The sequence below is a fragment of the Diceros bicornis genome, chromosome 14 (assembly GCF_020826845.1).
Source record: "Diceros bicornis minor isolate mBicDic1 chromosome 14, mDicBic1.mat.cur, whole genome shotgun sequence".
Classification (NCBI taxonomy): Eukaryota; Metazoa; Chordata; class Mammalia; order Perissodactyla; family Rhinocerotidae; genus Diceros; species Diceros bicornis.
Genome location: NC_080753.1, coordinates 13616427 through 13640256, shown reverse-complemented (window position 1 = coordinate 13640256; position 23830 = coordinate 13616427). Strand labels below are relative to the sequence as shown.

Genomic DNA, 23830 nt, shown 5'->3' with positions numbered 1-23830 from the left:
TAGATCTACCTCCATCTTCTAAGATTTTATTTGTTGTTAGTGCCCTCAAGTGGATTCCCACTCCTAGCGACCCTGCGTACAGCAGAGCAGAACCCGGCCCGGTCTTTTTGCGCCATCCTCTCACCTTCCGGCGCTGTATCAGACAATGCTCCACTGATATTTATAGCGTTTTCATGGCCAGTTTTTTCGGAAGTGGGTGGTCAGGTCCTTCTTCCTACTCTGTCTAGTCTGGAGGCTTTGCTGAAACCTGTCCGCCATGGGTGACCCTGCTGGTATTTGAAAGCCTGATGGCATAGCTTTCAGCATCACAGCAACACACAGCCACCATGGTGTGACAACCAACAGACAGGTGGTGTGGTTCCCTGATGGGAAAACGAAGCCGGGTCGTGGCGGTGAGAGCGCCAGATCTTAACCACTAGACCATCAGGGCTCTAAGATTTTATAGCTCCCTACACTTTCCCCCATTTAAGATTTACACTTAGATGGTAGCTAAGTGTCTCTTCATCTGAGTATTGACTAGATTTTCTACATTAAAGTTAGGAGGCATATATTTTCAACTTTTCCTGGTCATTACTCTTATAGAAATAACCACAAATATTTTACCTTCCCAGACCAAAGGCAAAATCGGTTTTATTAACTAAGTTGTTAATCATTTAATGCTATTTCTCTTCCTTGGCTCGCTACAGTGAAGTGCTGTATTCTTTGGCTCATTTCAGGATAAACTACTTTATCCATGAAATTACCTAAAAGCCTCTAGTAGTTACAATCAAGCCAATCCAGCTGGCTGTGAGACAGAGATGGGTGATGCCATCAAAGACACTTTGAGAGCAGTAGCTACCAGGGTTCTGCCCTCACATCTGTCCAGCCCCAGGGTAGACTAGAGGAGTGTACTGTCTCCCTCAACCCATGGCTGGAAACCAAGAAGCCACCAGTGCCCACACATTCAAGTGCCAACAATTAGGTATGCCACCTCTGTCACTCCATAGTTATACAACCATGGCACTAGGTCACTTCTGATATTCAAAAATTAAACATCTTTTTAACATACTATACTCTTACAACCATTCTGGTCCTGAGCCATTTTCCTCCCCCAGACAGTGAATCTCTTCAGGGGACATAAATTCTAGAAAATATTTTAAAGAATTGGTTTAGTTTTACATTTCCTAAACAGAATTCCTCTTAAAAAGGATTCCAACCTTAAATAAGAAATGTTGTATCCATCAAAGGCTATTAGAAGTCCTGCAGTTAAAAAATTATTTAACAGTATCTAATTATTTTTTCATCTAGTGAAAATCAGCTAGAAAATGCAAGTTTTGAAAGACAATCATCATGTTTTTGTGAAACTTAAATCACTCTAACACAATTTAACTTCATCTGTGATGGATGGTAGGCCATGTACAGTCAAGCACCACACGATGTTTTGCTCACTGACAGACGGCATATACGAGGGTGGTCCCATAAGATTAGTTCCATACAGCCTAGGTGTGTAGTAGGCTATATCATCTAGATTTGTGTAAGTATACTCTATGATGTTTGCACAATGATGAAATCACCTAATGATGCATTTCTTAGAACGTGTCCCTGTCGATAAGCGACACACGACTATATACAGAGGGCACAGGGTCCCATGCACCCCAACAAAAAGCAAATAAAGACATGGCTCAAGGAGAAACAACCATGACGATTGGACTGAATTACTGATAGACAAGCTGCCCACTGGGGACAGATTTACCTTCTTCCAAGACGTTTTATTTTATTTTTCCTCCCCAAAGCCCCAGTACATAGTTGCACATCCTAGTTGTAGGTCCTTTCAGTTCTTCTATGTGGGACGCCACCTCAGCGTGGCTTGATGACCGGTGAGTAGGTCCACGCCCAGGATCCGAACTGGGGAACCCCGGGCCACCAAAGCGCAACTCGCGAACCCAACCGCTATGCCACTGGGCCAGCCCCTTCCAAGACGTTTTAAATCTAGATTCTGCTCTTACTTGATGGGTAGACAGCTTACTAATGGTCACATTAAACATATAATCATCAGGTATTAAGCACAAAGGGGCTGAGAGCAGGTATGAGAGCAGGCATAACGGGCTGGCAGGAGATTAAGTGGTTCCATGCTGAGCTCTTTAACAGACAACGTGGGTTTGAAACCCATTTTTTCCACTTACTAGAAATGTGACTTTAGACAAACTATTTAACCTCCTATCTGTAACCTCCTATCTGTAAAATGGAGGAAATATTAAAGTAATTGCCTCTAAGGTTGTTCAGAAGATCAAGTGATTTAATAGACACAGGTCCTCAGAGTGGTCCTGGCATGCAGTATGCCCTCAATAAATGTTTCCTACGCTATGTCTGCCAGAGGTCCAACTCCATAATGAACACTGCCAACCACCCGTGGCTGCCCATGCTTCCCAGCCGGGACACTGCTGGCATCCTGTCCCTGTCCGCTAAATGCCATCAGTGAGCCACCAGTCATCACGACAACCCACAATGTCCACCTCATGTCCTAACACCCCCAGGGGGACAGCAGGGCAGGTGGGGGAGTTGATACCATCTCGGGAGAGGGGACCTTGTCAGTATTGAGATGTTATCTAAACGTGAAAGACAAGGCTAAGATGGACGTACTAATTAAATACACAAATATCAAGCACCTACTGTGTACAAAGGATTGCCAAACAGAGATAAACACAAAGGAGCATACCTGGAGACCTAGAACAAACTAGGCATTCACAATGGGGAAGAAGCCAGATGCAGTCAACCCAAAACCAAAATCCAGTCTGCAAACGAGCAGATGTTAGACTGACGCATAATACAACAAGCTGCATTTACACATTCAACACCAAGCAGTAAAAACAATATTCAAGTAACAGCATCCTGGGCTCTAACATCAAGAATACCCCTGACAAAAGCAGTAAGGGAATCATTCTGGTTTTTAACTAAGAGGCCTTTCAGAGGGCTGTAGCTAGCTTTGGTTTCTATGTAAGGAGGATATAGAAAAGCTGAAACAAGAGTGAAGAGATGTTTAAAAACGATGGAAAACAGACCTATAGGGGTGGAGGTGGGGGGAGAACATCAATGGACTTGGAAAGAAATGAGGCCCAGGAATCGCTATAAACGACTTATTATTACAAAGACAACGACGCCTAGGACAGAGTTCAGCCCAAGAACCCAGGCTAACAACACGGCACCAGAAAAGCAGCTTCATGGAACAGAAGGGAAAATTCCAGTCCAAGAGTGCCGAGCCAGCAGCAGGCTACCAGAGACTATGGAACGTAGTATTTTGAGATACTGAAGAATTCTGTTACGAGCCATCTGTCCCGAATAATCCGAGTCAAAACCCATCTCAGATCGAGGCCCTCGGAAGCTGGCAGGCACAGGAGCACTCTTCCGTCTTTCTAGGAGGAGTGCGTTCTCTGCAAAGGCGCGTGCGTGAGAGGGGATTTTGTCAATAACGGCACATCTGTTCTCAGACGGCCTTTCTTCCCAGCTCGAGAATTCTTCTCTTAGGTTCGCAGAACTTTTCATAATCAGACTTAAGAAAATATGAAATAGCTAGCAAAACATTCTCTAAAAGAATATACGTGGAAAATAATCTTCAAAGAGAGCTGCTCATTACTCCTGAAACGTCCACGTTGAAAAGGAGGAGAGGACAGGCGGAGGTGGTCCCTGAACAGAGGCCTCTAATCAGCAGAGTCCCGACCCCCTGAATCACAGGTCTGAATCTGGCCTGGTCTCTGACATGCTAAGCGTGTTCCCCAGACTCTCCCCACCACCCCACAACTGGACATGCACTGCAACAGGGCTGTTTGTTTTCACAAAGGTTTCCAAGAGACATCTTCAAAGGTTTATCCTCGTCGTTTACTCAGCTCGATGTCACGTTTCTGTCTGGCCAGCCACGTACCTAGCCTCCCTCAACACCATGTGTTCCCTTTTTCACTCATACCACATGCTTGCCAGGTGCCTGCATTACTAAGGCCCTGAGGGATCCTGAAGGCTGGGGCAGAAACACACACACCTATCATATGTTATGTAAAGTAACTGTCAGCAAGAAAAAATAAAACAGGGTAAAGGGGGTGGGGTCACAGCGCAGAAACTTAACTTTGGAAGATGCATTTAGAAAAGGCTACCCTGAGAAGGTGACAACAGAGCGGAGACCTGCATGAGAGAGCAAGCCACCTATCCATCAAGAGAAAGGGCACTCCAGTTAGAGGTGTGGGTGGGTGCAGAGGCCCCGAGGCCAGGCTGCTTTGCATGCTCCAGGACCACAGGCCAGGCCAGGCCAGGGCAGTGGGTGGGCAGCAACTCGGGAGGCCTGCCCTCCACTCCCCGCACGGCACCTAGACCTTGCTCAACCGTGGTCCGCAAAAACCAATCACATGGCACAACCTGCAGAGCATGTGCCACCAGGCTGGGGACAGAAGAAGGTGCCAATCCCTAACTGCTCTCATTGCACGGCGCCCTCATGCTCCTGGCTGAGCCTGCCTGCAGCACCTTGTCCTCCTCTCCCTCGCTGAGCCTACCTGCTGTGCCCCAGGAACCTACAGAAGGTCTCAGCAAACGAACTCTTCACCACCAGGCTGGGCCACCCACCCCATGGGTGAACTGGGCACTTGCTGAGTGGCCTGTTGGCCGAGCTACACTCTTCTGTACTTTTCTAAAGGGCACAGGGCCCCGGTACAACTCCTGACACTTTGCCTAGTGATCTGGAACTACGGGAACAGCATGATCCACTTTGCACAAGAGGTCCACCCACTGCTAGGCCTGCAGCCTGCCTGGTGGCTGCGGTTCCCCACCTTCCCAGCTGCACGCGGCCAGTGACATCACTTCTTAATGACCTGAGTCACCCTCTAGGCAGCTTGGGTGAGCCAGGCCAAGTGGGAACACAGCTGCTCTGTACAATTGTACTAGCAGGGACCAAGCCCAGGCGCTGGGACCATGGAAGAGGAGCTTTGGTCCTAAATGCAGCAAAAGAATAAGCCATTCTGTGATCCGGCTGGTTCCCCACACGCACACAGGAAAAGGGACATGGCTGGGGCTGGCTAGCACCTCCCAGGAACCAGCTCACGCTTACATCAAGCCAAGCATCGCTTCCCCAGCCTCTTTAACCACGAGTCTCCAATGCCCGCTCAACCAGAAGTACAGGTCATCACAGGGAGTAATAGGATGTTAAAAAAAAAATTCCAACCACAATAGTATCCAAAAGCTATTCACTAATTCAAGGGCCACACACAGAAAATGATGACAATGAAAACAGGATAGGGGTGGAAAACAGAGGCAGGTAAATTAGAAGAGATGTTAAAGAATTCATCTTTTATGCACATTTTCCAAAAGACACTCTTAGTTGAAAGCCACCTTAGTTGAAAGCCACTTTATCAAATTCTGGAGTCTTTTTGGTAAGCATGCAACTGTATTATAATTGTGCCTCATCATAAGTAGCCCATTAAAAAATTAATTGGGGCTAGTCATTCTCTATAAATGACCCTAGATAAAAGAGGATGTGAGAGTTCAGCATACCCTCAGCCGAGTCAAGGATTAGTTCTGTGTCCCGGGGCAAGATCCTGGTACCAGTCCTCAGTGTTCCAGGAGAGAGGTGAGCCTCAAGGCTGAACTCAAGAGACATCAGAACCACCACAGCACAAATTATAGAAAGCTGGAAATACTGACGCAAGCAGAAGACAAAAGAGCAAAACCTGAATCCCCCCAGAGAGCCCCGTGCCCGTGGAAAAGCCATCTTGTCTGTTAGCTAGCTCTCTCCAGGATCAGTATGCCCAGGTGGATCATCTGCAGGAGGTTAAATATGCATTAGTGTTCACTTTGATCTAATATGAAAGAGAGTTTGCTGAAGGCTTGTTTCAAAAAAGACACTACAATAAGCTCGACAGCAAACCACCCCCCCCTTCCATTTGGCTCCCAAGAGGGAAGATCAAATGTGAGAGAATGGGGGACGGGGTGGGGGAAGGACAACAATGGAAGAAGGTGGAGGGGTTAAGGAGAGATGGCATAGCAAGCAGCTTCCATCACAACTCTCAAGATGAAGTTATCTGTCTCGAATGCACATGCTAATCACCTTAGCCACAGATATCTGGAGCAGGCGAAAGTGAGCAGGCTGCTCAGCAAACGAAAAGTACTGGGATCTCAGAGTAAATCTGTTTCAAAAGATATCAAGATTTTAAAAAATATATTATAGCAAAGAAAGTCAATTTCCTAAACCCACAATCAGGCTGTGTGCCGACGGTCAAGCTTCGCAGGAAAGATCTTTAGGCTCCAGCCTTGGTTTCTCTCGCTGCTAAGGCAATGGTAGCAGGGAGAAGTCAGCTTGCTTTGAAAGCCCCCTTTCCCATGAAGTCAGGCAAGTCACACTGCTTCTGGCTTAAATTGCAGATGTTTAACTTCTGTTTAGTATAACTTCCTCACCATATCCTGTCTTATTTATTTTTTGAATTGTCACAGTTCCTCTAAAAATGAGTCAACTGAGCCAAGCTGACTAGCTACAAGGGGTCAGGATGAAATTTCCCTCCATTTGCTCTTCTCTCCTACCCATTCCTCCCTTTTAACAGTTAACTTCTGTTAAACGGGCATACGAACATTCTCCAAGTTGGCTGCCAATAACACAAAAAGTTGAATGGTGCTTTAACTTGGTAGTCACAACACCGTTTCCTGGAAGGTTTTTCTGGGTTGGAGAAAATCAGCTCCAGAACGAGGAGGAGGAAAATAACCACACCTTGCTCAAAATGTTTAAATATAAAACACTGTCATAAAGACCATGAAGGAAAGAACATCTAAGTACTAACAAGCTTTCAGATATGAAAGTGAATTGACAACAGAATCCCTTTAGAATGTCCGCATTTAAATAAATGTAACTTGGATTAAATCCCGGCTCAGGAGAAATTATCTGCCCCATAGACAGTGGCACCGTCATTCTGACAATCCAAAAATCTATGCTGCTTCTTTTTCCCCCGTAGAGTCCCCCTACTTTCTAACCTCCGTTCTAAAGGCATAACAAACTCTTGTTAATACAGTTGTCCCTCAGAATCCGCAGAGGATTGGTTCCAGGATCCCCCACAGATGCCAAATCTGTGGATGCTCAAGTCCCTTGTAGAAAATGGCCTAGTATTTGCATATAACCTACACACATCCTCCCTTATATTTTAAATCATCTCTAGATTATCTATAATACCTAATATGATGTAAATGCTACGTAGTTATATTGTATTGTTTAGGGAATGACAAGAAAAAAAATTCTGTACATGTTCAGTACAGATGCGACCATTGTAGGCCTTTCAATCTGCGGTTGGTTGAATCCATGGATACGGAACCTGCGGATACAGAGGACCGACTCTACTCTGATAGTCATTTTTTCCTACCATACATCAGACACGTAGAAACAGAACACAACCCTATTCGGGACCTTAGATAAGTAACTGCAAAATGAGGGCAGTGATATGCACACAAGGTACTGCTACAGGTTAGCTCCGTGGTTAAAGCAGGCTGAACAAGCTTATTCTGGCATTATGCACAAGCTGCGCGGAAATGTTGCAACAGTATTTGCACAAAAATAAAAGTGAAACCCCCATCTTCCAGCTCCTTGGTTGCCACCAGTTAATTAAAAAGTATTATTTTAACCATTGTTGGAGAAGGACATTCTTCTAAAGCAGTAGAGAGGCACCCCAGTGGCTTTGTTCTTAAATGAATTGTCTGTGGTCCTTCCTCCCTGTTCTCCCTTGTCTTTGCTTCCAACCCTTTCTCCAAGGCCCAGATTAGATGTGACAGAGGTTCCCCTTTGGCCTCTCGTAGTTTTGCTGGCTGGGCAACTTATTTAGCATGTAGCAATTTCCATTTTCATATGACTTTGATACTTATGTTTTCAGGTATTACAGGAACATACTCTGCACTTCTTTGGTTAAAGCCCAAATTCTTTAAGAGCACGTACTCCCATTTGTTCAATGTGTTCAATAATTACCTATGGGCGATACTATAAATGGGGAGATACACCTGCTATTACAAAATAAAAAAGAGGGAAAACACATCAAGCACTGACACACATGAGCCCACAACAGCAGCTTCCCAAAACAAGGACTAAATTCTACTTAGACAAGGTATTTATTTCCTCAGGGAAAAGTTCCCCCACGCTAGTGATCTGGGCTTCTAATGGAGATGTTCCACTCTCATCTGTTTACTGCCTTGTAAAGGCAGTTTACAAGGTGTGAAAGAAACAAATAACAAAACGATAACACACACACACACCTCTCTTAAACATTCAAGAGAGTTTCTTCCCCATCGGAGAAAGAGGTAGATTCTTCTAGATTTTGAAGGTAATATATAAATATACTTGATCTAAGAAACTGCGACGTAGCCAGTTTTTTCAGCAGCAAGAAGAGGGAAAGCAACAGGATCTTAGAAATGTATTCTAGGGGAATTCTTATTCACAGCTAAAGAACAGAATGTACTCTCAAATTCAAAGTTCTTCTCCTAGTCCTCAGGAGAGACAGACAGACCAGACAGACAGACAGACCCACACACCAATCCACTTACCCAACAAGCATCTGGAGAGGGGTTCACTGTAGAAAATTACTCCTGTAGAGTTTTATCACCTTAAAGATGATGATGTAACTTTTATTTGAAATCGAAAGAACAAGAACAGTGATGACCTCTGCTTGGGTTGAAGCACTCTGTCATTTGGAAAAAGACAACGCTAATCTACACACACAATGCTCCTTGCTGGTGGACAAGGCCAGACTGCTGCAAATGGACTTAGAACTCTGCTCTCACAAAGAGCTTTGCTGACTAACTAATTAATCCCCAAAAGGCTACACTGACACAAGGTAAAAGATCCACGAGCGCCGGGCTCCGGTCAGCCCCGGTTTTATTTCTGCCATCCCAATGATTCTCAAAATGACCACTCATCGGGCCGGCCCCGTGGCTTAGCGGTTAAGTGTGCGTGCTCCACTGCTGGCGGCCCGGGTTCGGAGCCCGGGCGCACACCGATGCACCGCTTCTCCGGCCGTGCTGAGGCCGCGTCCCACATACAGCAACTAGAAGGATGTGCAGCTATGACATACAACTGTCTACTGGGGCTTTGGGGGTAAAAATAAATAAATAAAGAATTATTAAAAAAAAAAATGGGGGCCGGCCCGGTGGCGCAAGCGGTTAAGTGCGCGCGCTCCGCTGCGGCGGCCCGGGGTTCGCTGGTTCGGATCCCGGGCGCGCACCGAAGTACTGCTTGGTAGGCCATGCTGTGGCGGCGTCCCATGTAAAGTGGAGGAAGATGGGCACCGATGTTAGCCCAGGGCCGTCTTCCTCAGCAAAAAAAAGAGGAGGATTGGCGGATGTTAGCTCAGGGCTGATCTCCTCACAAAAAAAAAAAAAAAAAAAAAAAAAAAAAAAAAAAAATGACCACTCATCAAGCCACCAGTCATTTGAAAGGTGGCTGACTTACTGAGTTAACAAATATTTAATAGGTGCCTACCATGTGCCAAGCAGTATACTGCTTGTTAGGAAAACAACAGCGACAAAGACAGACATGACCCCTGCCCTCTTAAAAATTAAAGTAGTAAGCAGTGTGCAAAGACACCTGTGGGCCGACCACTTTGGTAGCAGTGGCTAGGAGCACACACCCTAGAGCCAGACAGCCTGGGTTCAAATCCCTGCCCTACCACTTACCAGCTGTGTGACCTTGGGCAAGTTACTCTCCCTTCCTCACGTGGTTAAATGAAGGTAAAATACTTAGAACAGTGCGTGGCACACAGGAAGCACTGCAAACATATATGTATTATCATCATCACTGCAAAAACCTTTGGTATTGACCAATTTCACATTCAATGTTTATGAAGAGTTTTGCTAAGCCATAAATTGTAGCTCCCTGCGAAGTCCATGGGCAATGAAACCTGCTCACGTACATCCACACCTCACAGCTCTGTTATCTTCCACTTCGGAGGGAATCCCAAGCCATAATGATACTCATGAATCCAGGGTTTTTTGAGTCTCTAGATAAATTCCTCTGGAATGTTCAGGGGATGCTGGTCATTGACTTCTCTGTGAGTGGAAGATAAGATCAGTGTCCACACCATCCGTAGTATAGAGTGGAAATCCATCTGGATCTGATATGCCTTTTTTGTACTCCCAGCATAAGGTAGGTGGCCTACAATTATAATTGGAGAAGTGACTGAGCTGCCAAAGGTCACAGAGCTTGTGTGGAACCAAAATTTGAACCCAGGTCTTCTACTCTATGACCTACGCCTCTTAAAATACCCCATGTGGCCTTTCAAGGGAGCATCTTCACATGTTTATTGTTAAGAGGATGGTGACAGTATGTATTAGTATTGTTTGAGTTCATATAACTTTATCCATGAGAATAAGACACATAATTAACTTAATTTTAAATAACATTGTCAAGTTAAAAAAACAAGAACCAAAACCAGTTGCATTCACCTATGATGCTTGGTAACAGAGGCCTCAGAAATCTCTGTAATTGAGACCTAGACAGGAAGATGATGGAAAAAGGGGGCAGCAATCCTCCTTGGCCTCATTTTCATGCACCCATCATCACTTCCACGCTATCTCAATCAGTGACAAAATTATAGCCTTATTTTTTAAGTGTTGTGATTATTGGTTATAGTGTAATTATCTGTTCCTTTGTTCACAATCCCCATTAAGGTCTAAGCTCTAAGCTCTTCAAGGGCAGAGCCTCTGATGGTCCCATTTGTATCTCAGAGAGCCTGGATCTGTGCCTGACAGACAGCTGATTACTGGTTGAAACCATGAAAGAGTGAGTGAATGAATGAATGCCTGCATGCCTTTTAGAGTTTCCTATCAATGGATTCTCACATCTGTCTGCATCTCATCTCAGACTCACCTAGGAGCTTTAAACAAGATTTCTGGGACCTGGCCCTAGAAATACTGATTCAATAGTCTAGAAGCTGAGAAATCTGTCTTTTTGAAAAGTTCCTTAGGTACCTTTGAGGAGCGGTCTTCTTCGGGAACCACTCCGTGCTGTGTCTATAAACTGGGCTTCTGGACTCTAATAAAATCCCCCGCACCTCTTGAAGTTTGGTCACCCAGACAGTACCCAGGGACTGTATCACACTGACAGAGTCTAGACTAGGACGGTGGTCAAGAACAAAGTATTTTTCATGCCCACAAATTCAGTTACAACTCCCTGTTTACCCTAACTCCACTAGCCAGAAAAAAAAATCATTTACTTTCAAACCATCTCTCAAGGTGAAATAAAACCCCACTAAGTTAGAAACCAGTTCTCCTATCTTTCAACCACTGTGTTACAGAGGACATAGTGCATTTAATCAGCATGTATTAAGTAGTGTAAGCCCTTTCTCCATTCTGGAATGTTGTCGTAAAAAATACCACTGTCAGTAGCAGAAACTCCTTAACCCCTGTCACCACGTCCCCAGCCAGGCATCAGCGGTGACCAAGTCTGAAAAGCTCAGTGAGGGCAGGGAACATATCCAGCTTGCTCCGTGTAATCCCCAGCAGCTGTTATTGGCACAAAGAAGGAATTCAGTGACTACTTGTTTAACCATATTGAACTGGAGCCGTGTGGGGTGCCACTGAGTGGCTGCAGCTGCCAGACATGTCACAGACTTGGCCACGGCCAACTGCATATACTGCTGGGATGGAGACAAGGCGGGCATGGGAAGAATCTGGACACAGGCAGAGATGTGGGCCCTGTTATCATCAGTCCTAAACTGAGCCACTTCCTATTGGCTTCATTACCTGGATTAGAGGGCCAAGGCTTCTCCAAGTGAACTTGGTATCTGTGGAAGACTGTCTCTCAGACGGCCCCCAATGATCCTCTCCTGCACTGAGCCAGGGTCGTGTGTGCAACCAACAGAATACAGCCAAAGAGACGGTATGTCACTTCTGGGATTAGGTTATAAAAGACATTGTGACTTTCATCCTCGTCAGGCAGTGTGTTTCTCTGTCTCTCAGATCATTAGCTCTGGGGCAAGCTGGCTGCCATGTCATGAACAGTCCTATGGGGAGGCCAATGTGGAAAGAAACTGAGACCCTCTGCCAATGACTGCCTGAGTGAGCTTGGGAGCAAATCCTTTGGCCCCAGTTAGCTTCAGATGACCGCAGTCACAAATACAACCTCCAGAACCCCTCAGCTAAGCCTCTCTGGGTTTCCTGACCCTCAGAGACTGTGTGAGATAATAAAGGTTTGCTGTTTTAAGGGACTCTCTTTTGCAGTATTTTGTTACTCAGCAACGGATAAAAGGCTTAGAAATTAACGAGGTCAGTGGGGTTGGGGGAGGAGGTTCTTAAAAGTCAACTCGTCGTCCCCTTGCTAGCTTTCCTTTTGGTTACTACACGTAATGCAGGTACCAATGAGAAGCATGGCCCTAAAAATAAACGCTCCCCCTTGATTTAATTGGCACTGGGAAGGAAATGAAAAGGCTTGTTATCTAAAGTACAGAATTTGTTTTTGAAAACAATCTAACACTTTTATTACTGGCCTGAAGCTTAACAGCCAAGGGAGCTAACATCTATTGCATACCCAGCTTTTCAAAGACTCAATAAGGAATTGTCCCTTTTCTAGATGAGGAAACTAAAGTTAGGGATTTTAAGTAACTTGGTCAAACAACAAACACAGCCATTTAGTTTACTACAGGTTTAGGGTGCCCACCTATCCTGGCTTATTGGAACTTGGGGGTTTCCCGGGATGCAAAAATCAAGAAAAAAATAAAATCAGGCAAGTTCCAGGCACGCCAGGAATAGCTGGTTACCTTGCTATGCTCAAATCGTGTGCTCTGCAAATCACGACACAGTTGATTTTTTTTAAAATATATTTTAAAGCTATCATTCTGGCAGCTTATGATCTTCAATGAATTTTGAAATGTCACCTATGAAAACGAAAACCACAAGCCTTTCTAGTCTTTATCTCACAGTATCCAAGAAAGACTTGTTTTTCCTGTGAAGGAGTAAAACAATTGCTGTTCTTATGATGCAAACTAGCACGGGAATTTTTCAGCTTAAGAGTTTCTGCAAACTTCTGTTTCAAAATAGCCACTGAGTCCACAAAGAGCGGCAGGTCCTCCCTTGAGCCTCCTGGCATGACAGGGTGGACTCCTCACAGAGCCCATGCCAAGTCAGGTGCTCTGGCATGAGGGGCAGGCAGGTTCACAATTTCCTCTCCTTCTACAGAAGCCCAGAGACAGGGAGCTGACACCACTGGGACCTTCAACCTGAGCAGTGCACGACCAGTTTTCATACTTGGTAGCTCAGGAGGGCCAACGATCAGCAAGTCAACGTTGCCCAGACAACTCTGGTCCTTTCTCTTTTAAAACGATCCACACACACTCACTAGGATGGCAAAAATGATAAAGACAGATAATAACAAATGTTGGCGAGGATATGGAGAAATTGGAACATTCTTACATCGCTGGTGGGATTGTCAAATGGTACATCTGCTGTGGAAAATAGTTTGGCAGGTCCTCAAAAAGTGAAACACAGAACTACCATATGACCCAGCAATGCTCCTCCTAGGTATATACCCAAGAGAAATGAAAACATATGTCTACGTAAAAACCTGCATGCCAATATTTACAGCAGCATTATTTATAATAGCCCCAAAATGGAAACGACCCAAATTTCCACCAACTGATGAATAAAAACATAGTACATCCATAACACGGAATGTTACTCAGCCATAAAAAGGAATGAAGTACCGATATATGTTACAACATAGATGAACTCTGAAAACATTATGCTAAGTAAAAGAAGCCAGACACAAAAGGCCACATATTGTACAACTCCATTTCTATGAAATGTCCAGAACAGGCAAATCCATATAGACAGAAAATACATTAGTGGCTGCCAGGGACTGGGGGGTGGGGGAAGGGAAAGTAACTGCTGATGTGTACGGAGTTTTTCAGGTAGTGAAAATGCTCTGGAATGAGACACAACTAAAAAAATTAAAAACTTTAAAAAAGAAAAGGTACTTAAAAAAATAAAAGCTTTAAAATTTTCCACACTCAAGTCCACTTCTAGAAATTTTTATATTAAGGAAATAAAAGCAGATGTGCATTAAGATTTACCTATCAGATTGTCGTCAGTGACGTGACAGCAGAAAACGGGGGCAGAGGGGACCTTTAAATATCCAACTAAGTAGTAGTAACCTGCTAAATAAATTATGGTACAGGATTGGGCATTATTCCAGAAAAATGAAAACTTATGTTTACACAAAAACCTGTACATGAATGTTCATAGCAGCTTTATCTGTAATAGCCCCAAACTGGAAACAACCAAGATGTTCTTCAACAGTAGAATGACTAAACAAACAATGGAACATCACTCAGCAATGAAAAGGAACACACTACTGATACACGTAACAACCTGGAAGAATCACCAGAGAATTATACTGAGTGAAAAAAGACAATCCATTTATATAACATTCTTGAAATGACAACATTATAGAGATGGAGAAGTGGCTGCCAGTGGTTAGAGATGGTGCCAGGGCAGGAGGGAAGTGGGTGTGGCTGTGAAAGGGCAACGTGTGCTGATGGGTGCTGATGGACACATTCTGTATCTCGACTGTAGCAACGCCAGCATCCTGGTTGTGACACTGAACTACAGTTCTGCACAATGTTACCACTGGGGGCAACTGGGTAAACGGTACTTGGGATGTCTATTATTTCTTACAACTGCTTATGAATCTACAATTACCTCAAAATAAAAAGTTACATTTTTTTAAAAAAAAGACCCACAAAAGTGAGGAAAACTAACCAATAAACAAGACTAAGCATTTGATTTTTTAAAAATTCAACCACCATCCCCTCCCCCCAACCCAATGACACACAGTTATAACTGTTTGTAAAGGAAGGCTTGTCCTGGAGAGGGATAGTCTGAACTACGACCCCATCCATGAAAGCTTAACCCTTCACCTAAATGCTGGTGTCTTCACTATTTTAATTTTCAGGGCAGTCTAACTTAGCTTTCCAGTAAACGCTTATTTATCCACACTACTCAGGCAATGGGGAATAATGTTTTGATCTAATGTTCTGATTCACTTCAAGGGATCATACATCTCACACAGGCCAGTTTTCATAAAGTAAGAAAGCCATTAAATAAATCAAATAAAATCTCCCCAAATAAAATTTAATCTTTGATGATTCACAGGCATTTTGTCATCTTAAAGTGTTTCAGAGTCAGAATTATGAATGTCAAGTCCAATTTTACAGAACTGTGGATGAGCAGGCATAGATAATCGGGGTAAATCTGTAAATCTTTTATGCCTCTATGGCTTTAAATAATAAGTTTCTGCAATCAGTTATTTCCTTACCACTTTCCATTCTCATAAATGAAACAGAAAACTTTAGATATCAATAATTGTGAGTTGTCAAGATGTTTTTTGATAACGAAAATATTAATAAAAGCCTACTGCATTATGAAAAATAAAAACTGTGCTTTCTTCTATCCTTCGGATCATTTTTCTGCCAATCCCCTGAAAAACACAAAGTGGTTAAGAAGCACTTTTACAACGTGGAGGAGAGATCATCATTCCGTGATCCACAGTTTACAGGGGTGGGCGCTGGGTAGGAGTCACGGTGTGCGCTCTGCAGGGGGGCCCCCTGCTGCTTGTCAACAGGAAGGAGCCATTCAACTCGCATGGCTCTCCAGAAAAGAACAGCGGACGCCTTCCAGAAACGGCTGAGATGACTTCTGTAACCCCTTCTGGAAATTCTCCAGCAAGATTAGATCTCTTCCTAGCAATGCTTTTCTTCTTTTCACCAAGTGCTACTTTCAACAATTGCCACTGTGTTTAAAACCCCAGTGTCAACCATTAAAGGTGAAATACTGAGAATTAGGCCCTAAGGTGATTACATTTTAGCGGAACTGCAAGTATTTTAGCAAGTCATATTAATGTAACTGAAGATTCTGACTGGCTAATAACAAGATTTTCTCTTCATTTCAATTCTCCCCAAGTACCAATATTCAACTCCAAGCTGTCATAAAAGCCATTTTGCTGTAACAAAATGAAGAAAGAGAAGCCAGTGATCAAATGAACATGAAGTCAGTCAGATGCCTACCTAGAGCCAACACCAAGGGAGACTCTAACAGGTCTCAAAATGAAAATTAAGGACATAGTTGAGGGGGAAAAAAAAAACCTATTTGTGTAAAGAACTTGTAAAAATTCTTTCCTGGAGAATTAGGTGAAAATTTTAGGAAAAGAATTTAGGTGGCAAAATGGCATATAACATTGTTGAACAAGATGCCTTTCACTACTGAGCACCAAATGGGTTTAAGGCATTACAGCACTGGGGTGAGATACAGAACACGGGCCTTTCACTTAAGCTCAGAAATCTAGCTGTCATCCAGTTGGAATCCATATTTTTAGCTCATTTCAAAACACAGAAATTCAGCACAAATCAACAACAGCTCAACCCATACACCCCTCTGAAAGGTAAGAACATTTAATTGATGCAGGAGGGGAGCAGATATAAAATGATACATAATATCCTACTTTAATTTGGAAAAACTGTCACATTTTTTCTTATCAGAACCAAATGAAAACAATTACTTGAAGAAAATTAGTGTGACTACAGAAGCAGTGACATGTTTAAAATGTATTGTGGTTTTCTCCAATGATTTCCTTCATATACATGAACAATTTAACATATGCCACCTGGTTGGAGAAGGGAAGAGAGAATGTCTCAGTCAGCCCTGGCTGCTGTAACAAAATATCACAGACAGGTGGCTTCAACAACAGACATTTATTTCTCACTGTTCTGAAAGTTGAGAAGCCCGAGATAAGGTGTCAGCAGATTCAGTGCCTGGTGAGCACTCTCTTCCTGGCTCAAAGACAGCCACCTTCCAGCTGTATCCTCATGTGGTGGGGAGGGAGCTCTGGTCTCTCTTCTTCTTATAAAGGCACTAATCCCATCATGGAAGCCCCATCCTCACGACCTATTCTAAACCCAATTACTTCCCAAAGGCCCCACCTCCAAAGAACATTACACTGGGAGTGAAGGCTTCAACATATGAATTTGAGGGGGTTGGGGGCGGGAAATGACACAAACATTCAGTCCAACACAGAGGTAGTTTTCCGTTTCAGAGGTAAAGGGAATGACTGTTTACAGAGTCAAAAGAAAATTGCTACTTTCAAAAAACCTAGTCACTAAAATAAATCATTTTCATTCATTCATTCATGTTATCAAAACATATAATCTCTACTTTACAAAAGGGCTGTGTTCTAGATGTTAATTTGTAAACCAGTCATCTGGCCTTTGGAAAATTCTATTTTCTATATTCATACTTTCTATAGAAGTAATGTTATATTAGTAGCTCTTAACCTTTTGGGGATCCCATATCAATTGTGAAAATCTGATTAAACAAAGGAGACCTTCTCTCTATCCCCAAATGACAGAGAGTTTGGATAAAACTGACATTTAGAGTCCCTAAAATCCTAGGGATCCCCAGTCCCCAAATTAAGAACCTTAGCTGTAAGTGATCGATAGAGCTCCAGATGGGCCCTAAACTACTTAACTCATAATGAAGCGGCACCTACGGGACTACTGATTATCACTCTTTGTATGAGAAAATATAATCTGTAATATGTCTAATTTGAGTTACAATCCCCCGGGCTCTGACACTTAACACTGTAATATGCTCTTTGGTAACCTGCTGACCGGCACAGACCTCAGTTTCCTGATCCACAAACATGTGCGTAATAATGCCTATACCTCATGGGGCTATTGTGAGGATTAAATGAGATTATATGAACCACTTGGCACAAAGTGTAAGCACCTCAATTCATGGCAGCTATTTTTATCATCATCAGCAAGCATCCATCAAACATACATTTAATGCAGTGTAACAGAAATCCACAAGACAATAAATCTGCCTCCAGAGAGAGAAAGGGGAGAGAGAAGCGATAAATAACTAATAAAGTGATCGAGGTGCCTTGACCAAGTCTGTACAGGAGAAAATAGGGGATAAAAACAGAGGAGTCAATTTCACACAGGGCTGAGTGGGTCAGGTGGGGCTTCACAGAGCGATCTTTGGCTAAGGCTTGCCAGTGGGGGATGGGATGGAGAGGAGAGAAAGTGAAAAACGATGCTGGAGAAGCAGTAAGGGAAGGGCTCTAGTGTTTACTTTAAACTGGGGAGGTGGGAAGGGCTCTAGTGTTTACTTTAAACTGGGGAGGTGGGAAGGGCTCTAGTGTTTACCTTAAACTGGGGAGGTGGGGTGAGAGTGTCCCTATGCCGTAGGCTGGTACGAAGGGGCGATCAAGGTCAAGTCAGAAGACTAGAGCAACAGTCCACATGAGAGATGGAGGCCAACCTAGGGCCACGGCAGGGGAGCAAACGAACGCAGGGACCACAGAGAAGAGATGTCCAGGGTGGGCGACATGAAGTCCAAGCTCTGGCTTCTCACTCTGCACCCTGGATGGGGGTGCTATTCGTGCGTCAGGGACCCCAGGGGCAAGCAGGCCAGGAAGGGAGAGTTCGGACCAGCTAGAAATGTACCACTCTGCTACGGATCTTAGTAATCATAGATCCATCACACAGTGTCATATGTGCCTGTAGAGGTAGGAGGCTGGCCATATATTTTGAATTATTCGAGTACAAATTAGTGCAAATTCACTGTACTGACATGTTCTCTTATACGGAAAAATTTGGAAGATGAAGTGTACATTGAGTTCGTAATGTTCAGTATAAGAAGTTCAAGCAGAAGCTAGGACCTAAGCCACACATTTGTTCAGGGATTTATGTACTCTTGTTGTCCTAAGAAAACATTAAGCCAGCTATGCTCTAACATGAATTACACACTTTGGGAGGTTGAATTATTTAGCAAATTGCTATTTCCCTCCACTAAATGGTCTGCTAATGACCGACTGCTCCAAGGAAGCTTTCTAAAGTCATTCTCCTATCTCATTAACATCTCTCCAAGAGAATCTAATAACCATTTAGAACCTAACCCAGCCCACCATTTCAAATGATTTTTCTTATTTTCAAGTCCTTTTCTTTGAAAAGCATAATGATTACGTATAACAATAGCAACTAACACTCAGTGTCCTTACTATGTACCAGGAGATTTTCTGCTATAAATTTACAAGGATAATCTCACTCCTCATACCAGCCCTTTCACCTGTTCCCTTTTCAGAGATGAGTCCACTGAGGCAGAGGGCAATTCGGTCATTTATCCAAGGTCACACCAATAGCACCGCTCCACCTACTGCCTCCCTATGTTACAGTAAAAATAAAAAAGGACGTTTACTGCAGAAAATCTGGAAAGGAGAGAAAAGTTTGTTTCATTTTAAAGTAAAAACAAAAAGCAACCAAGAGTGTGGCAGAATCCCTCTTCACCCTTCTACCATTTACAAGCAGAGTGACCTCAGACAAGCTGAGGTCTGAAAGCGTCAGCGTCCTCACTTGGAACATTCCCTTCAAACGGGAAAAACAATAACACTTACCTAATCAGATGAGGTGGTTCACAGAGAGCATTTAGCAGGGAGCTAAATATGTAAAATATAAATAATTCTATTTTGTCTACTTTTTCTTATGCTTTAAAATAGGATATACTTGTAATCTTTTATTTCAACACTGTAGCAATTACTTTCTTCACAAACCTAATTTGAGTTCTGGAGCAATATTTATATAAATGCCTTAATTATTCCCCCATTATAGTCATTTAATCTGTTTCCAAGTTTTTACTATTCTTAAATAACACTGCAATGAAGATCTTGGCACATAAAACTTTAGCTGTATATTAAATTATTTCTTTGGGTGAGATTCCCAGAAATTGGCCAACTAAGTAGAAGAGTCTTGATACACACTGCACAATTTCTTTCCAAAACGTTTTTACCTATTAACGTTCCCACCAGCAGGATCACATGAGCAGCCTATATAACTGCACTGCAACCTGGCCAGGACTGGGTAATCTCATAAAGGAAAAAAGATGATTTTTTTCACTAATTTAGTCTAATATAAAATGCCTTATGCGTATATTAAAAATATAAATCACAGAAATCCCAATAGCTGAATAAATAAACACTGAATATATAACGTTGAAAATTTATATAAAAGCCATTCCTGGCTAACGCTCGCAACAGAAAAATGAATAATAAACTCTGTGTATCCTCTGCTTTCTAAAAGATTAATTTGTGAATATAAGCTGATGGTTGTTAATTGGTCACTTATGTTAAAAGCCTTTCTTTTCTCAGGTTATTACTAAATGGAATTGTCTGCATTCCACAAAAATTCTCCCTCAAACCAAGGAACTAAGTCTAGTTACCAATTTTTAAAACCTCTAAGAGAAGCATTACGTCTTACATAAACAGTAGTGATCCTTGAGAACAACTACGGATTTTCAAAAGCACAGTTCAAGCATTTGTTAAGTATCTATTTTGTCTGGGGACATGGACTGTTTAAAAAACTGAACTGACAAACTCGACCACAGAGAAGCCCTGTAAAATAACAGTCAATTCAGTTCTAGTAAAAGAGCCTCATAAAACTAGCTTTAAAAAACACCTAATGTTTTATGTATTTAAGAACTTGAAGTAAGAGGCCTTTTTCAGTTGGTTTTTTAGCTGTGTACATAACATTTTGCAGAAGATCGGCCATTTTTGCTAATCAGTAGCCGAGTCAGCCAAATTCGGTGTATGTCATTAGTATTACTGTCAATAAAGCATCATAAAACAGCTTGATTTTTCCAATCCCATGTGGAGGCACACAGTGAGCAGTTAGAAAAATATTTTGACTTGCTCACAGAGAAATTTCATACGAATTTCACAGTACACGAATGAGAAACCCCAGAGGGTCCTCCTGCTGCACTTTTTCAGCCCGGTCACCATACCCGGAATACATAAGTGGCGCATGACCTGAGAGATTCTATTTAGAATCAACCCACTCCCACTTGGGTCTTAAAAATCCTCAGGACGACAGGTGCCCACTCTCCGAGAATTAAGTCACAGGGAAAGGAAAACTTGATCAGCCAAACGTCAGGCAGGCACCAGGATAAGCTATCCAAGGTCTAATAGGATGGAACGGCATTAACTCGGGCCTCGCTTGTTCCAGCATCAAACAAATCTCACATCCTTATAGACTGTAACGCCTCACTAATGAGTTAAGAGGATTTCCTTATGAAACCATTAATACTCTTCCTTTAGAGAGTCCCTGGCTTCAGGACGGTAACATCTTTAAAAACAGAAAATACAATAATGATAATAATCCCAACAGTAACTAACATCAAACAGTGTGCGCTAAGCATCATAACCACGCACTTCATGTGCACTATTTAATCTTCTCAGTAGCCCTGTAAAGGGTTATTTTTCCCACTTTGCAGAGGAGGAAATGGAAGCTCACTCACTAGAACACAGCACACAATCACTGAGCCTGTCGTTGGTTTACGGGATTCAAACCCTGGCTGCCTGGCCCCACAACCTGAGCTCTTAACTGCCTCTCGTAGTGAAATTACACCAAGTTTAACTTCGTCTGCTGGGAAAATATGCAAGTGCATCAAACTAGCAACTTACCAATACCTGTAACCATCTACTGGGCCCTAAGTAATAATCTAAGGTTTTGTAAGGAACAGTCTATGCCCAAGGCAACCTAACACCAAACCAATGGTAGCAACTGGTTACAATGCTTATGTAGCACTGGCTCAATGTGGTTTTCCTTCCCCACTCAGATTAATCACCAGAAAGAGTCTGGTATCCTGCAGACAGCATAAATGAGGTCATATTAATTCTTAGGTAGCAGGCCTGATTAGCAAGGACATAAAAGCAAGTAACAGTGATAATGTCATTTCAGGGAGGCTATGACTGAAAAAAAATCTCAAGTGGAAACTTCCGGTTTGAGCGTTCTGGAGGATAACACGATACGGAACGAAAAATGTGTCCACCATGTTCCACACTGATTGGTTTCTAGAGCCAGGATGAGTAATGAGTTTTTCCCGTATCCCTTCAAAATATGGATACACAGCATATAATACAACAGTTATAGATCTATCTCTAGATATTAATTACGTAAATTTATGTAATTAAATACACATTTAAAAGACATGGATATATACCGTTAAAAGATTTTAAAAAACGGGCCTAATGGCAATGAGTTTGGGATAACTACCTAGTTTTAGATCAAGACAAAAAGCTGAGGAATGAGCTATCATTAAAAAAAAAAACAATCAGAATTTCTCCATCTCCAAAGAGCAGCAAAAAGAAGGAGCAGTACTAGCTTGAGGTTTGACACAAGGAAGAACTTTCAAGAGGTGTGCAAACACGAGAAAAGGCCTGTGGAGTACTGCATACACCTCTCTCCAATGCTGGGAGTATGGATTAACCTGAGGCCAAGGACTTTTTTTGAACACTGATAACCCTATTCCACAAAGACCGAAAAAAGGCAGAAAAGCACTGTGTTAAAGGTCACTAGTCTCCTGACTTTCTAATGTGAGAATCCTATCCCACCGTTAAGTTCTTTCGGGAAGGTCAGTTCACAGCTCCTCCTCCAAAGTGCCATTTGTTTCACACTGGATTTACCACCCACCGACTTCTCATGCATTTAGATGTCCTACCCAAGAACAAAATTTATGGAAAGATACAGCAAAGAATCATTTGGGTATTACTCTTCAAACTAAAACACAAACTCTAGGCTAAGATACCCATTACTGTGTCATAAGCCAAATGTATGATACTTATATCCAAATGCTGTTTTTTTTTAAAAAGTGTCCATATCTTATCACTTATAGGAATTTATGACGATTATGAGCCATCTGTACATATTTATGTGTGCCAACTATTTATAAGTACTCTTTTGGATGAAGCAGACCCGAAAGAGGCTGTGATTGCCCAATATAACTGGAATCACATATCCATAGCAAGTCAATACCACAGTAGCATCCAGCAAAAGAGAGGGAGAGCCACAGGGGTGAGGGCTGTGGGGAAGAGGGAGAGATCTGGGACCGGACATCAAGAGAGGCTTCCCCAGAGGAGTGGGGCTTGAACTGACACTTACAAGATTAGCAGGCGTGGGTAGGCCAAGGAATGCAGGAAGGGTATTCTAAGTGAAGGGAAGCGTTATCCAGCGAGTTGAGGGGGCGAGTGAGCTGCCATATTCTGGGAAGAACTGAGATACTGGGCGGGCCTGAGGACTGTTTCAAATTCTACCTCAATAAGCAACCTTGTAACTGGCAACTGATAATGCTCTGCCTTCACTAGAAAACCAAGTCAGCAGTGACTTAAAGCACATTAAAACAAGTGAATGCTGCTAAATATTTGTTAAATGAACTGATTCTGAGCAGGGGATCAGGGAAGCTGTCCCACAAGTGGCATTTGACCAGGTTATTCAGGATTTTACTAGGCAGAAGGCCTACGAGGGAGAATGTTGACGGGTATTTCAAGCTGAAGGCACAGCATGAAAAGAGGCATGAAAGGATACAGTGGGCAGAAGGAGCAGGGTACCAGAGTCGTTTGGTCACCTCTTTAGCCCGTGGATGCTCTCTCTCAAGTACCTCAGAAATACCTGCATCTTCCCATCTACACCACCACCCCAGACCAGGGCACCGTTTTCTTTCACGTGGACTCCCAGCTGGCTTTCAGGCATCCTCTCCTGCCCCCTCCTATCCATCTCCACACTGCACCAGAGTCTTCTTTTTAAACCACCAAACTGATCAGGCCACTGCCACCTGAAGCCTTTCAACTGTGTCCCCTTGTTCTGTGGATTCTGTGGATACAGCCCCGCATGGTCTAGAACCCCCTTCACACACTGGCTCACACCTGCCTCCCCAGCCCAACTTCTGCCCCCCAACCATAGCGCTTCCTTCCACCCTCTCCACTGTGCCCTTTACTCAGGCAGATCCTATGCAGGAAAAGCTCCCTTCCCCA

The 23830-nt window shown here is 43.1% G+C and overlaps 1 protein-coding gene across 1 annotated transcript in view; it reads right to left on the bottom strand.

Annotated features, from left to right (window-relative positions):
* Positions 1-23830, bottom strand: part of ELOVL5 (ELOVL fatty acid elongase 5) — a 69437-nt gene that overhangs the window by 25532 nt on the left and 20075 nt on the right. The window lies entirely within an intron of this gene.